Source organism: Erythrolamprus reginae, chromosome 2, assembly GCF_031021105.1.
Source record: "Erythrolamprus reginae isolate rEryReg1 chromosome 2, rEryReg1.hap1, whole genome shotgun sequence".
NCBI lineage: Eukaryota > Metazoa > Chordata > Lepidosauria > Squamata > Dipsadidae > Erythrolamprus > Erythrolamprus reginae.
The window spans coordinates 235,353,382-235,369,247 of record NC_091951.1 but is presented as its reverse complement, the minus strand read 5'-3'; the positions used below and the strand labels follow the sequence as shown (position 1 = coordinate 235,369,247).

General features: G+C 42.3%; 1 protein-coding gene across 2 annotated transcripts in view; it reads right to left on the bottom strand.

Annotated features, from left to right (window-relative positions):
• Positions 1-11,638, bottom strand: part of FRMPD1 (FERM and PDZ domain containing 1) — a 129,240-nt gene extending 117,602 nt beyond the window's left edge. The window contains exon 1 of one of the 2 annotated variants that reach the window (XM_070742252.1): positions 11,407-11,638. The gene's annotated coding sequence lies outside the window, so the exon portion shown is untranslated. The other variant, XM_070742253.1, reaches the window with a different exon arrangement.
• Between the last annotated feature and the right edge of the window lie 4,228 nt (positions 11,639-15,866).

Genomic DNA, 15,866 nt, shown 5'->3' with positions numbered 1-15,866 from the left:
GCGAACCTGGGCAAACGCCCTCCTCGCCACAGCAGAAAGATGATGTTCCAATGTCAGCTGTGGATCGAGGAGGATGGCCAAGTTGCGGACCCTCTCTGAGGGGGTCAATAATTCCCCCCCCAGGGTAATGGACAGACAGAGAAAACTATAGGCGTTCAATCAGAACTTTCTTTCACTCAAGACTTCTACAGTTGAAAATTATCTCTGCCCTGAAACATGCTCTCTGGCAGCCCATCTGAGAGTCCAGGAGCTGGATCTGAATGAGTAACGGTGGATTACAACTTACCCCACTGCCAGTTCGCTTCCTCCTGCGCTGCGTCTCATGGGTGCACGCATGCACAGTACAAACCCCCCTTGGAAAAAAATTGGCAAAAACAAAATAGCAAACACATGCAGAATGCTAGAAACTCGGCTTCTGCACATGCACAGAAAAAAATTAATAAAAAAAAAACCAATGGCAATGCCCACGGACCGGCACTGACCAATCAAGTTTGGTGATGTCATCGTGACATCACCAGCAGGTCACTGTGAACCGGTCCAAACTGGGAGGAACTCACCCCTGTGGATTAGTGTCCTGATGTCTACCTTCTCCTACAATGTAAAAATGGCTAAATCGTCAACCCACCAGTTTCCCAAGTCTGTTAATTTCACAGAAACTGATAGGAGAAGTTGAGGTCTTCTACTTCAGTGATTTTCAACCTTTTTTGAGCCGCGGCACATTTTTTACATTTACGAAACCCTGGGGCACATTGAGCGGGGGAAGGGTGGGGGCTAAAAAAAGTTTGGACAAAAAAATTCTCTCCCTCTCTTCCTCCCTTTTGCTCTATTTCTCTCTTTCTCCCTTTCTCTCCCTTCCTTCTTTCTCTCTCCATCCCTCTTTCTTTCTCTTCCTTCCTTCCTCTCTTTTTTGCTCTTTCTCTCTCCCTCCCTACCTCCCTCTATGTCTTTCTCTCTCTCCTTCCCTCCCTCTCCTTCTCTCTCTCTTTCTCTCTCTCTTTCTTTCTTTTGTTCTCTTTCTCTCTCTTGCTTTCTCTCTCTCTCTTGTTCTTTTTCTCTCTCGCTCTTTCTCTCTCTTGCTTTCTTTCTCTCTCTGAGCTTCGCAGCACACCTGACCATGTCTCATGGCACACTAGTGTGCCGTGGCACACTGGTTGAAAAACACTGTTCTACTTGAACCAGCATCTTAAACCAGATCCTAATTCTTGGTTTCCATCGATGCCATCAAGTTAGGTGTCTTGAAAGCAGCTTTCAAATGCAAAAAAATACCAGATAATGGAAGAAACTGAAATAAGCCCATCGAGTCCTCTTTATAAGAAAATGAGTAGCACTGAATGTATTTATCCTTTCCTCGCTCAGCTCTTTTCAAATAACATGGGCGGCAACTATGGGCGATCTGGAAGGCACATAGGGAGAAAGCTAAGCAAATGGGAGGAAATTGCATCTGGAGTAATTACCGACTGCATTAAGGCTATCAAATCTGACATAAGGCAGGGTGCCCCATCCTTTAATAGCTGTAAGAAACATTCAGCAGATTTCTCAATTCATTTTTCTGTTGTTGGTTGGATGTGGTGTTCCTCTATTATCCTGAATTAGAGTCCTTCCTCTGAGAAATTTCACATGTGGAGCTGGTATTAAAAGCATAGAACCAGGTCCATCCAGACTGGATACATCAGTGTTTCCCAACCTTGGCAATCTGAACATATTTGGACTTCAACTCCCAGAATTCCACAGCCAGCGAATGCTAAATCGCCTTGAAAATGTCTTGAAAATGTCCAAAGATACTTCACCAGAAGAGCCCTTCATTCCTCCACTCGAAACAGAATACCCTACGAGACTAGACTTTCAATCCTGGGCCTAGAAAGCCTAGAACTAAGACGCCTTAAACAAGATCTAAGTATTGCCCACAAGATCATATGCTGCAACGTCCTGTCGGCGACTACTTCAGCTTCAACCACAACAACACAAGAGCACACAACAGATTTAAACTTAATATTAACCGCTCCAAACTTGACTGTAAAAAATATGACTTCAGTAACCGAGTTGTTGAAGCGTGGAACTCATTACCGGACTCCATAGTGTCATCCCCAAACCCCCAACACTTTACCTTTAGATTATCTACGGTTGACCTATCCAGATTCCTAAGAGGTCAGTAAGGGGCGAGTACAAGTGCACTAGAGTGCCTTCCGTCCCCTGTCCTATTGCTCTCCTATATCTCCTATACCTTTCTTCTATTCCTATATCTCTTCTTCTATTCTTTCATTGATATGTTCTATTACTATATCTTCTTTTCTATTCTTTCTTAGAAATATTTTACTATGAGTATATCCTTTATAACCTTCATCATGTATTTTACTATGTGTATATATATACACATAGTAAAATACACATACACATGTGTGTGTGTGTGTGTGTGTGTGTATACATACATACATACATACATACATACATACATACATACATACATACCCACTATAATTCTCATTGTGTGTTGGACAAAATAAATAAATAAAATAAATAAAAATAAATAAATTCTGGGAGTTGAAGTCCTGATATCTTCAAGTTGCTAAGGTTGGGAAACACTGGGATAGATCTTCCTATATATTTTGGTGTGGAAGCTGAGTCACAGTGGTAAGCTATGAATTAGTCTTACTTATGAGCAACACTCACAACTGATAGAACTGGTTCAAAGGGAAGGGTAATTTTGCACACACAAAAATACCATACAGATGTATTCTTCAAATATTTACGGAAGCAACAGACAATTATTATTATTATTATTGTTGTTGTAATGGCAATGATGAAAAAAGTGCTCCTCAGGATAAACAACAGTCATAGTCATAGTTCCCTCTAAGCTGAGCAGTGAGCAATCGCTCATTTAAAAATCATCATCAACTCAGAGTTTTCCAAACCTGCCCAGAAGCCGAGAGGGAAAGAGTGAGAGGGAAGGAGAGAGAGAGGAAGAGAGGAAGAGAGAGAAACAGATAGAAAAAAGAGAGGAAGGAAAAGAGAAAGAAAAAGAATGGGAGTAAGGAAGAGAGAAAGAAAATCAAAATCTAGTTTGAAACTAGCTCAACTATTTAAGTGGCGTTTTGATATTGATAGAGTTGCCCTATTATGAGCTCACTGTTATAGACACAGTATTTATTTATTTATTTATTTATTATTTCTGTGCCGCCCAGTCCCGAAGGGACTGCTGCTCAGACACTATACTTTTCCGCCCACCCCCCCAAAAAATTAGAGGGAACACTGGTCATAGTTAGTCATTTTCATTTTGCATTTCATATTTCAGCTGTGCAGGAGACTAAAACAAGCTTTTAAAAATGTATAGACCTACTTAGTGGTGTGTTTGAGCAGGTTTATACCAGTTTATGAGGTCGATTATTATTATTATTTTTTCTGGAATTTTGAGAGCCGGTTGAGAACCGAACTATACTGCTTAGCGCATTGATCAACTGTGTTTGGCAGCTAGTGACACAGTATGAAGATGGCAATGGAAGTAAGCAGGATTAATTGTTAAATGTTTAACACACTCCTGGCTGTACCTATTAACAGTGGCCCCCTGGTTAATCAAGAAAAGCTTTAGTTAATTCATCAGCAGATAAGGAAATGAATTCACCAATAAAACATTGATATATTGGAAATAAGCTTCTCTAAGATCCAGTTTGCTGAAAATATTGTGACATAGACAGGCTTATAAATTTGCTTTGAAAATTGAAGCCAACACAGAGGTAAGCCACAAAGAATATTTCCTCCAGTTAATGCCTTCCTTGACAAAAATATAACTTTGATCAATATCTCTTGAAATAAAACTACTGTTATATTGTTCATCATCTTTCAGCCAAAGCACTCTTGGTGGTTAGGATAAATGAGTGAGATGTTCAACTGATTATAACAGCGAACAAAGATCAATCGGCTTTTTTGGCTTACCTTAATTGCCCTTATTTCATCATAAAGTAATGCAGTGTTTCCCAACCTTGGCAACTTGAAGATATTTGGACTTCAACTCCCAGAATTCCCCAGCCAGCAAATGCTGGCTGGGGAATCCTGGGAGTTGAAGTCCAAATATCTTCAAGTTGCCAAGGTTGGGAAACACTGAAGTAATGTTTGTGTAGTTGAGGAACTTACATAAAGATGGAGAGATCTTATAAAGACCCTTAGTTCACTATCTCTAAGTTTATTCTTCCTTAAAAGTCTCATGAAGAAATGAAGTAGGGTTACTAGTAGTGCACTACTTTTCTAGGTAAAAATAAGGGAGGGAGGGAGGGAGGGAGGGAGGAAGAAAGAAAGAAAGAAAGAAAGAAAAGAAGAAGGAAGGAAAGAAGAAGGAAGGAGGGAGGGAGGGAGGGAGGGAGGGAGGGAGGAAAAAAGTTTGTATAACAGTGTCTATCAAGCCTTTTACTTTCTGGGAAACTTTGATGGATAAAATTCTATCCAACAATTGGTGTGTGTATGTGTGTGTACCTTATAGATAGAACGACCATAGTACCCAAGTCTGAGAAATTAGAATTCAAATACTCGTTTGGCTGCACGAGGATTCTTTTTTGCAGTTTCTAACTTTGTTCAGATAACAAAGTTTCTAACTTTGTTCAGATATATAGAAGCCAGGTTTTTTCATTGGGACCCATCAGTAAATTCAAAATAATGCTACTATCAGGTGCACCAATTTGAGGGTCTGTAGGAGAGATTCCAGATGTTGTTTCCAAGCATCATATTTGATACTCTTATTCAAGAAAAGATGTACCTCCAGTTCCATCCTTAATGAAATGAGTAGCTTTATTTTATAGTCCTTTAAGAGTCATTTCAGGAAACACATTCCTTAGCACCCAGTCAATGACCCTATAATTAGCCCTTGAGCCACATACACCTTTCCTTTCTTGTACAAAGCACCAGCTAGTATAGCTTTAAAATTACAAACTCATAAGAACAATATAGAGCAATCAACCAATGTGACAGAGTGAACCAAACCCAGTGGGCATATAATGGACTTCAAAAAACGTCTGTAGGAATAAAATGGACATCAACAACCGATGAGAAATAGCAAGAAAGTGGAAAAGGAGAATATTTAAATTGATGAGGCATTATAGGATTAGACCCAACTCCTAAAACCATCTTCTTTCTAGGATGTGTCATCCCACCCCAGAAATAAGGTTTCCTTCTTATAATTTTAGGGAGTGGTGGCAGAAGAGCATCAAAGTGCATCTCCGTATTTGGAGCCTAAGTCATGTTGATTGCTAACCATCAGCACACTGTAGCCATCAGCACACTGTAACCAGAAGCATACTGTAACCAGAAGCACACTGGTAACCAACACAGATGTTGCAGAATAAAGAATAAAAGAGTTGAAAGTGACCTTGGAGGTAGCCTTCTGCTCAAGCAGGAGATCCTGTATCATTCCAGACAAATTGCTGTCCAATCTCATCTTTAAAACCGTCAGTGGTAAAGGACCCATAATTTCCAGAGGACAACTGTTTCTCACTGATGGTTCTCACCGACAGGAAATTTCTCCTTAATTCTAAGTTGGATCTCTCTTTATTAAGCTTTCATCCATTACCTCTTATCTTGCCCTCATCTAATATTGGAAGATTACTATCATGTCCTTTTCTTCGTTAGACTAGACATTCTCATTTTCCATAGCCTATGTGTAGGTTGCATATAGTATTATTCTAGCAATAGAAATACTGTAGAAATAACAGAGTTGGAAAGGACCTTGGAGGTCTTCTAGTGCAATCCCCTTCAGGCAAATCCAACATCTTCTTAAAAACGCCCAGTGCTAGAGCACCCACAACTTCTGGAGACAAATTATTCCACTGATTAATTGTTCTAACTGTCAGGAAATTTCTCCTTAGTTTTAAGTTGCTTCTCTCCTTGATTAGTTTCAACCCATTGCTTCTTGCCCTGCCCTCAGGAGCTTGGGAGAATAGTTTGACTCCATCTTCTTTGTGGCAGCCTTTGAGATATTGGAACACTGCTATCATGTCATCCTAATCCTTTTTTTCATTAAACTAGACATACCCAGTTCCTGCAACTGTTTTTCCTATGTTAGAGTCCCCTAACCATCTTAGTTGCTCTTCCTGGAATCTCAACATCTTCCAGTAGCGTCCAGTAGCATCAACATCTAGTACATCAACTTTCTTGAATGTTATCAACAAGCAAGGACCTCGAAAATCTTGGTTTAATCATGTCATTTTAGGACTCAAGCAGGAAGAAAGCCATTGGGTGCTTCATTCCATGGAAGGCTTATTGAGAACTGAATCCATAGTTCCCTCTAAGCTGAGCAGTGAGCAATCGCTCACTTAAAAATCATCATCAACTCAGAGTTTTTCAAACCTGCCCAGAAGCCGAGAGGGAAAAAGTGAGAGGGAAAGAGTGCCGCCCAGTCCCGAAGGGATTGCCGCTCAGACACTATACTTTTCCGCCCACACCAGAAAAAAATTAGAGGGGAATCTGTACATGTGGGTGGGGTGAGAGTCACAGGACTGTGGTAAGCCAAACAATGGTGTGTGTGTGTGTTTTGTGCTGCACATTGTTTCAAGGCAGCTAATATAATTTGTGAATTATGATTTGTGGCTTAGCATGAAGAGGGAGCTCAGCCAAGAGTGGCTATGAAAGAAAATTGTGGTTCAGCAAATTGTAGCCTAGCACGATGTCTGAACTCAGTCACTGGGGAACTTTGCATTTGTGAAATGCAAACGGTGATAGCTTTTCAACTGTTTGTTGCTGCAGTCCCCGAGAGAGAGGAAGGTACATCCGCAAACGGAAGGGACTTAAGCTTCTGGGGATCATCTGTGCCAAGGGGGAAGGGCAACTTTGCTTATCTACATTCCTGATTTAGAGAGGTTCAGATTTCTCCAGCACCACAAGGCTACATTACAAGAGTCATTAGGCGAATGGGGTGTTATCATTATGCTCCAGAGTGCAAAATGGGCTCCTTTCTGTAAAAATAATAATAATAATCCCACACCCTTTCTCATCACTGCTCATCACAAATCCAACAATATTTATTCTTTCCATGATTACGATGGAGAATGTGGCCAGAACAATCATGATCAAATGACCTCTTTTTTTTTAATGGCAAATTACTAGGATTCGGGAAGTGGAGAATGTGCTGCTTCTTGAAAAAAGATACCACGCTTAACTCTGTTCCTATCTCTTTGGTAGCAATAATGACATAGGGGAGAGGCAAGTGGAAAAGCTCTTGCCATAACACTTTATAACTGTTCTGCCGGCGTGTCCCAAATGCCCGTAATTACAAGGTAATTAGTCCAAAAAGTCACACACCACACGATAGAATGAAAACCAAAAGTCTTTATCAACAGAAAAGCAGAAAAAAACTCCCTTTTTAAATGTCAAAGGGATTTTCTGGTACACACAAGGCACAGGTTAGATGCAATCCAATTTCTCACCCAGTAACTGGAAAATTGAGTCCAATTCCAAAAGTCCAGAAATTCCACACACAGTCTTGAACAGGGAAACAACAAACCACGATCTAGACAAACTATGAATCAAATAAACTTCCACGAGGCTAAACCAGCACGCTGCTCTTTTTATCTGTAGCACTAATTACAGCAGCCCCACCCAACCACAGGTGGCCTCACTTATCTCCTGTAATAATCCTTCAGTTGTTCTCTCCTATGCATCACTCTACGCATGCGTGGGTCCGTCATAAGTTCTTGTTCAGAATCCAGGGATGATAAGGATGATTGATCTCCTCCTGGGCTGTCTGCTAAACTCCCCTCTTCCCTGCCACTCACGCTTCCTTCGTCAGAGGAGACTTCGTCGGGAGATTCTATTGGGAGCAAAACAGGCCTGTGGCATGTGGATGTTTCCCCCACATCCACCTCCACATTCCTTGGGGCAGGAGCTGGGCCAGAGCCAACCACAACAATAACCATGGCAGAGAAAGCTTCATATGTTAAGTTTCTGCATGTCAAGTTGTAGAAATAAATAAGAGAGGGGAAAGGGAGAGGGGGCAGAGAGAAGAACATTAAGAACCAGGGCTTAAATTCACATTGGCAGTGTTACAAAACCAAAATTATGCTCTTCCTGACCCTGGTCATGTTTGAATGACACAATGGTCCAATGACTGCTTACATACCTCCCTCCACAACATCCCTAATTAAATAAAAGGCAGGATATTAAATCCGGCTATTATTAAACATCTGAACAAAAAAATAGAGCAGTGTCTGATGCATGCTTCTTTAAGAATGGATAATCACAGCTTTTAAATATTTGATGTTATGATTCCCAATTGGCAGGCTGACACAACGAAAGTACAGTACTGTATGGTCAACTCTGCACATGGATTTCTATTCTGGCAAAGGGCAAGATTGGAAGTCAGAATGTGAAGGTTCAAAAACAGAGGACAGAATTCATTTTTGATCAGGGGATCAAAAGGGAGAGTGAGATTGGTACAATTTCACTTAATCTTCTCTTCAAAATTAAGTTTATTGGGCTTCTGTTGATCAACGCACTCCAAGAAACAGATCATAATTAATTCATCAAAAAGAATGGGGACAGAAATAAAAATAAATAAAATCCCCTGATTTCTGTAGCTTGGGGCTGAGAAATCTTTTTGGAAACTGCAAAACGTTGCTGTCAATCAAGATAGGAGGCTGGGAATTTTATTTGTTCAACTATCTGTGTTAAGTGTATTAATCTTATGATTCAGGGCAGTTGTACCACAAAAGAGAAATAAGACAAAAACAAACGTCATTCAGCAACATAAAATAATTATGTGAATGTAAGAATGGGCATCCTCAGCAGATAACAGGAGCCAAAGCTGGTTGGACTGGGGGAATTTTAATGATCTTCTCTAGAATACCAGAACAAAAGGAATTATTCAAGCTTTTGGGGACAAAATGCTTCCTAATACAGAAGTTGACACAGTAAAGTTGCTACCCTGTTCAAATGCTTTGGTTTTCAAAAAGAGGAGGGATCTGCAGCTGATCCTTTTGAGATGTCCAAATCAGAAATTAACTTTGGCAAGAAATATATACAATTTATGTCCCACATTCATTCAAGAGCTCATGCTGGTATACTCCCCCCCCCCAAAAAAAAACCAAGTCCAAAATAGGATAAAGAAAAACTAACTGGGCCAAGATCACCCAGTGAACCTCTGTAGCTAAAGGAGGCCAAATAAATCTGGATTCCCTACTCCATATCTAACATTTTAACAACCGTATCACCCTGTCAATGGGAGGACCGAAGGTAAACTGAATAGGAGAAGCCAGGCAGAGGAAAACGAAGCCTTACGTGAACCAATTATCTGATATGCCTGTACTTACACCTTCAAAAAACTCAAAAAGGGAATGAGAAGCCGACTGTGAGGTTTTATATGAACTGGATTTAATACCCATTCAAAGGTAATAGCAATGTCTAGCAAATTCTAAACTAAGTTTGTCACATCACTCTAGTCTACTGGCTAAGAAATATATATCACTAAGTCACATCACCCTAGTCCAGCGATGGCGAACCATTTTTTCCCGCCCCAAGTCCTCAAAGAGGGGTGGCATATAAATCCAATTAAATCTAAAATCTAAATCCCTTGGGTGCAAAACTGTGTGTGTGTGCGCTATCACACATGCACGAATGCCCACACCCATAATTCAATGCCTGGGGAGGGCGAAAATGGCTTCCCCTGTCCCCCCCAGAGGCCCTCTGGAGGCCAGAAATGGTTTGTTTTCCAACTTCTGGTGGGCCCAGTAAGCCCGTTTTTCACCCCACCCAGGCTCAAGAGGCCTTCCTGGAGCCTGGGAAGGGCAAAAACATCCTCCCCCATTATCCCCCCTCCAGACCCTCCAATCAAAAAGCCAAAAATGCCCTTCCAAAGCCTCCGTGTAAGCCGAAAAACAGCTGGCCTGGCACGCACATGCACGCAGGAGCTGAGCTAGGGCAATGGCTCGCATGCTGGTAGATATGGCTCTGTATGTCACCTGTGGCATGCATGCCATAGGTTTACCATCACTGCCCTAGTCTACTGGCTCAGAAAGAAGGAAGCCACTTGAGGTTTATCAACCTCCCCTCTTGAAGGGAAGCTCTATGTATCTATTCCAGACCATCAAGTTACTCAACCGCCCTTGTACAGCAGTGGGGTAGATTTTTCCCTACAAAAAAATAGCGGGGGGGATGCTTTGAGACTGAAAACTATTCATTATTTATTTCCATTTATTTTGTTTATTTATAAAATTGATTGGCCATCCCTCTTACCATAGGGTAACCCCGGGTAGCTTACAGTTACATATACAGTTAAAACATAAAAACTAAAGGTGCTTTTTTTCTTCCAAGAGGGAACTGGATATTCTGGTTTTTCTTTGATGGACGTTTTGCTTCTCATCCAAGAAGCTTCTTTAGCTTCGGCTCTGACCGAGAATCTCCACAAGACTATAAAAACTACGGACCTCACTTGAACTTAATCCCCCCCACCCAAAAAACCCCTTACCTATATGGAAAGGGCCATGCAACGGCTGACTAACATTATTATCACTTCTTCTCAAGCAAGAAGTTTCTTCAGCTTCGGCTCTGACCGAGAATCTCCATAAGACTATAAAAACTATGGACCTCACCTGAACTTAATCCCCCGCACCCAAAAAAGCCCCTTACCTATATGGAAAGTCCCATGCACCAGCTGACTGACATTGTTATCGCTTCCCAACCAAAATAATTCTTCAGCTTCAGTTATGACTGAGAATCACCATAGACTATAAAAACTATGGACCTCACCTGAACTTAATCCACCCCACCCAAAAAAATCCTACCTGTATGGAAAGACCCACACACCAGCTGACTGATATTATTATGCATGCGCTAATAGTTTTAATGTCATTTAATAGTGACTTTTCTGAGGAAACCTGACTTGTTTCCAGGCAGGGCATGATGCTATACCATTGTCTTATGGAGATTCTCAGCCATTTGAAGTCACGGCTGTCATCCAGTCAGAACTGAATAAGCTTCTATGAATGAGAAGCGAAATGTCTTCAAACCAAAAAGCCCAGTTGAGGGGGGGGGCACTTTTGGAAGAACATACGGGGGTTTCAATCCACCTTGAGGGACGAGGGGTTGGGAGGGACGAGGGTGGGAGGTGGGGGAGACCTTGTGTCGCCTTCCTCCGGCTCCTACCAACCTGACTTCCAGCTGCTCGCTTAGCGGCGGCCAGAAAACGGACTTAGGCGGCTTCCCCTGAATGTAAAAGGCTGCGCGCGACGCTCCTTCGGGAGACCCGACCGACGCCTCCCGCCCCGCTCGCTTGCTTCGGATTGTATCAATAAGGCGGCGGGCTGAGTTAATAGTCCCAGGCGGCGCCTTTACCTCCGTGTAAAGCCCCGCTTCGTTAGCGAAGCTTCCAGCAGCCGACCGGACGAACCCAAGCTCCAGCTTGAGAGACGCTTCGGGGGAACCCAGCGCGCTTACCTGCCGCGTCTTTTGCAGAAGCGAACTTTCTTTCTGCCTGCGCGCTCGCGGAACCGAACGGGAATTACGGTACCCCGAGCTGTCCTTTCGGCTTGCGCCGCGGCGAATGAAGCCTCTGCCTCAGCAGCCTCGGCAGGTGCCGGCCGCGCGCTGAAAGAGGCGGGGTTAATTCTGAAATAACCCCGCTCCCTTGCTTCGCCGGTCCCCTCCTCCCTCTCTCTCCCTTGTGCTTTTTCGCTCGAGTTGTCGCTCATCGGCTAAAGGCGGGGCTTGAACGCAACCCTTAGCCACGCCTCATGGACTTCGAAGCTCCGCCCTTAGCGCCATTTATGGTGTATCGAACGCGGCGGTGTTTTCTACAAACGTTGTGAGGGGTTTTCGTGCGCCTCAGTCCAGAAATTAAGTTTGCGCCTCTTGACAGAGTAATTAGCTCGTGATGGAGCCAATTCAGCGTGTTAAAGCAGTAAATTAACGGGTTTTTTTTTTAAAAAAGAGCAAGGACGAAATAATCAAATGATACTTTTTTTCTTCCTATGGAATTATTAATTTCTGTATTTGAAATTGGGGAAGTTATTCTCCCAATATTCCTTACAATAGCAATAGAATTTAGACTTATATACCGCTTGTACAGTCCTCTGTAAGCGGTTTACAGAATTGGCCTCTTGCCCCCAACAATCTGGGCCCATATAGTTCCCTCTAAGCTGAGCAGTGAGCAATCGCTCATTTAAAAATCATCAACTCAAGAGTTTTTCAAACCTGCCCAGAAGCCGAGAGGGAAATAGTGAGAAGGAGAGAGAGAGGAAGAGAGAGAAACAGAGAGAGAAAGGAAAAGAGAAAGAAAAAGAATGAGAGTAAGGAAGAGAGAAAGAAAATCAAAATCTAGTTTGAAACTACAGTAGCTCAACTATTTAAGTGGCATTTTGATATTGATAGAGTTGCCCTATTATGAGCTCACTGTTATAGACACACAGTGCAGTATTTTATTTTGAAATTCTCTGAGGCAAAACAGGGTGGGTTTTTTATTTGTTTGTTTGTTTGTTTATTTAATATTTCTGTGCCGCCCAGTCCCAAAGGTACTGCCGCTCAGACACTATACTTTTCTGCCCACCCCCAAAAAATATTAGAGGGAACACTGTCTGGGCCCTCATTTTACCCACCTCTGAAGGATGGAAGGCTGAGTCAACCTTGAGCTGGTGGTGAGATTTGAACTGCTGACCTATAGCCTGGAAGTTAGTTGAAGTAGCCTGCAGTGCTGCACTCTAACCACTGTGCCACCCAACCTTAATTATAATTATTAGTGCAGATGTGAATAAGAATACATCAAAGAGCACAGATTACCGCAGAAAGGTGATTCTGTAATTAAAATAACATTTAATTGAACAACTTGGGCTGCTTTTGTTGCAGCTACTTAAGGTAGCCTTCTAATTGCTGGTGTGCTTCAGATGGACTGAACTGTGGATGCTGAATGTCAGATCAGATCCATGACTAAATCTGTCTTTTTCAACCTTGGCAATGTTAAGATGGGTCGGCTGAGGAATTCTGGGAGTCGCAGTCCACACATCCTAAAGTTGAAAAACATTGGACTAAATCAAACTTGGCAACTTTAAGACTTGTGGACTTCACCTCAAAGAAAGCGACATTGGCTGGAGAATGCATAGAGCATAGAGCTAGTATAGAAATGCATAGATGCATGGAGCTAGTATAGAAACCTGAACTATCACTAAATAAAACAGCAAGATTTTGGATGCTATCCAGTGGACATCAGGATTATTGCAGCCCAGATCTTGTAGCCCTAGATCCATGATGGCGAACCTATGGCATATCTGAGGGTAGGTGAGGCATTTCCCTATGTCAGCTCCAGTGTGCATGCACGCACTGACCAGTTGGTTTTAAATCATCTTTTTGGCCATTTTTGCACTTTCCAGGGTTCAGGAGGCTTTTCGCCTGGGGATGGCGAAAAATGACCCAACGGGCCAACCGGAAGTCCAGAGATTTCAGTAAGGCATGTGTGTATGCAAAGGAGGAGGGCATTGCATTATGGGTTTTGTGGCACATATGAATGCGCTATTTCACGCACCTGGGTACCCTGTTGGCACCTGAGCCAAAAAAAGGTTCTCCATCACTGCCCTAGGCATTTGAGGCATGATTTGAAGGGCGGAAGGGAGAGGGGAGGATGTTTGTGTAGTCTATAAGCATTCCATCCATCTCCAGGTTACCACTTCATTTAAACGTTAGGGCTATTCAGATCCTTATTACTCAGATCTCTTATCTTCTATTTCCCCTGCACTTATACAATCAGCTTTCCAAGTCAATGATCATAGAAAGCTAGGGAGGTAATCTTGTCGGAAGTATGCAAAAACTGTTTACCTAGGTAAACAGATGGAAACATTCCTTAAGTCCAAGGGAAGCAAGATAGTATTCAGTAGAGACTCGGGCAGTGGTGGGAATTTTTTTTTTTTACTACTGGTTCTGCAGGCGTAGCTTGGTGGGTATGGCATGGCATGGCGGCGGTGACTTAGTGGGCATAGCAGGGGAAGCATACTGTAAAAGGTTATGACCTATAAAGCCCTACATGGCATGGGACCAGAATACCTCCAAAACCACCTTCTGCCGCACGAATCTCAGTGACCGGTCAGGTCCCACAGAGTCGGCCTTCTCCAGGCCCCGTCAACTAGACAGTGTACGTCACCTACCCCATCGGTAGCAATCCACCACTGAATGTATTAATAAGGAACTTTATTTTAAAACAAATAGTCCTAAGATTGTAGTCTACACATCACATTGATATAATTTCCCTAGGCTTGGATCAGAAACTGCTAATACTCATGAGTAAAAATTTCTTTGCTTTCATAGGGATTCCAAAACGCATTTATTCCCCAAATTCCAAAAATGCAGCATTAGTCCAGGCCCACAGGAGTAATAATAGAATTTGAAAAAAATCATTTTATCCACCCAATTCAATCAATCCCATGCTTGGTGCAGAAATCCAAATTAAAGTTTCCTTGACAGGCAGATATGTTTAGCTTCTTTGTGTATATAGCAAAGAGGAACTCATCACTCATCACTTTCTGAGTAACCAGTTCCTTTATGATACTGCTGCTGGTGCTACTGTTGTTGCTGTTAGGAAGTTTTTCAAACTTTCAGTCACAATCTGCCTTCCTATAACTTTGAAGCCTTTATTCTGTATCTTGTACTCGGAAACAATAGTAAAAAGATTTCTAATACAGTGGTACCTCGAGATACGAGTTTAATTCGTTCCGGACCTGGGCTCTTAAGTCGAGCAGCTCTTATCTCGAACGACTTTTCCCCATAGGAATTAATGTAAATAATTTTAATTGGTTCCAGCCCTCAAAAAACTCACAAAGTTAGTCTAAATTATGCAGAAAGACATGTTTTTAATGAAGAAATGTACATGTACATATAAATGAATAATGAAGTTTCTTTCACTTAACTTGTAAACTTTCTTAAACTTTTAAATTTACATATGTTCAACTTCTCTGCCACCCAATCCTGTAGGACAGAGGTCCCCAACCCTTTTTGCACCAGGGACCGGCTTTAAGCGATCAAGAGAGGAATGGGTGAATGAATGGACGGAGGGTGGGAAGGAAGGAAAGAGGGAAGGGACAGGAACAGAGGAAGGAAGCAAGGAAACTTATGAAAGGGGAGAGTAAGAGAGGAATGAGTGAAGGGAGGGAGGGAGGGAAGAAGGTGGGAAGGAGAAAGAAAAGAAGAAATAGAGGAAGGGAAGGTAAAAGAGAGAAAGAAAAAGAGCAAGAAAGAAAGAAAGAAAGGGGGAAGGGACAGGAACAGAGGAAGGAAGCAAGGAAACTTATGAAAGGGGAGAGTAAGAGGAATGAGTGAAGGGAGGGAGGGAAGAAGGTGGGAAGGAGAAAGAAAAGAAGAAATAGAGGAAGGGAAGGTAAAAGAGAGAAAGAAAAAGAGCAAGAAAGAAAGCTGCAAGCACCCCCCCGAGCCCCCCAGGCCGGCTGCAACCTTTTAAAACACGCGCGCCGCTTCGCAGCTGTCTCCTGAAGCCGAACGCGGAAGTTAGCGTTTGGCTTCAGGAGACAGCTCCTTGGCGCTTGTATCTCGAATTTGGGCTTGTAAGTAGAACAAAAATATCTCTCCCCTCCCAGCTCTTATCTCGAGTTGCTCTTAAGTAGAGCAGCTCTTATGTCGGGGTTCCACTGTATATTCTTTGAGTACTTAAAACATAGCTAGCTATCTAGCTACATACATACATACATACATACATACATACATACATACATACTGTAGATAGGTAGGTAGATAATAACTACAACCATCATAAATGTGAGTTAGCTGACAAATATTCAAAGGTAACTCATCTGATCATGGGTGCGATGTTCCGGCTTCCCTCTAGGGGCCGCTCTAGAGGCACAGTTGTTGGTAATTATTATTATTATTTATTAGATTTGTATGCTGCCCCTCTCCGCAGA